This window comes from Sinocyclocheilus anshuiensis, unplaced genomic scaffold (genome assembly GCF_001515605.1).
Source record: "Sinocyclocheilus anshuiensis isolate Anshui unplaced genomic scaffold, SAMN03320099.WGS_v1.1 scaffold3611, whole genome shotgun sequence".
In the NCBI taxonomy this organism is placed as follows: Eukaryota; Metazoa; Chordata; class Actinopteri; order Cypriniformes; family Cyprinidae; genus Sinocyclocheilus; species Sinocyclocheilus anshuiensis.
This window is the reverse complement of record NW_015546250.1, coordinates 110,280-111,615: the sequence shown is the minus strand read 5'-3', so window position 1 is coordinate 111,615 and position 1,336 is coordinate 110,280.

The window sequence follows — 1,336 nt, the reverse complement described above, 5'->3', positions numbered from 1 at the left end:
TCTTTACATTTATTTTGAAAGATGAAGCTCGCGATTATGGTAAGGGGCGTTACATTTCCGACGAGTGCTTGCGGTGTTCGGCCAATCACAATGCACTGGGTCAGCTGGCCAATCAGAGCAGACTGCGCTTGTCAAAGGAAGGGGCTTTGTTGAAAACGACGTGTTTGAGAGAGGCGGGGCATAGAGGACCTACAATAATGTACAGTATTTGAAAAATAATGTGTTTTTTGAACATTAAAGCATGTCAACATATTCTGTTACACCAAATACACAAAATAATGATCTTTAAAAAAGCATCATATGACCCCTTTAATAATAATGATAATAATATATCTATAAAAATCTATATCTATAATAATTATTGTTCTGTTTGATTTTATATACACATATACACTACTGCTCAAACCTTTGGGGTCAGTAAGAATTAATATATTTTTTTTATAAATTAATCATTTTATTCACCAAGGATGCATTCAATTGATCAAAATTTACAATAATGATATAATGCTACAAACGTCTTTACAATAAATTAATGATGTTCTTTAGAACTTAATAATAATAATAATTATTATCATTATTAATAATTACTATTATTATTATTAAAAGCTCCACAAATTATCAGGCAGCACAACCGCTGCTGAAAATTTAGCTTTGCCATCACAGGAATGAATTATATTTTAAAATATAATAAAATAGCAACCTGTTATTTTAAATTGTAATAATATTTTGGAATATTACTGTTTTTACTGTATTTTTGATCATGTAAATGGAGCCTTGGTTAGCTTACCAAATAAGATGGCTGCCACATCAGCCAACAAAAACTGATTGCACTTTCAGGGAGTGTAATTTTGTCCATGGGACCAAAAGTGCCCATAGTTGAAGAAACAATCTGATATTCATGTATCAGCGGGTGATGCAACCAGATCAAAGTTCATAAAGGGCTTTAATTTCTCCATACGCGATACTGTGCCATGTGTTGACAAATGTCCTAGATCATCTTGCTTGTCTCTCACTGAATAAACTCTAATCTGGTTGCATCACCTGCTGATATGTGAATGTCAGGTTTACCAAAGGTTTACCTAAAGGTTTACCTTTACCAGATTCAATGAGAAAGCGAAAGAAAGAAGAGAAGACAGCAGTCATTTTGGAACTCGCCCTTTGTTCTTTCCTGTTATTGTGTGAGATGAAAGTGTGAATCGAGAAGTTTGACTTCTCTTAAATGTAAACATCAGATAAAACTTTATTTTCTTTTAAACTTGTGGGCGGCCACGCAGTGTTCTGGTATAAAAGCGTCCTTCATTTGACTTTAGTAAATGATTCACTTTTTGATCCCGAA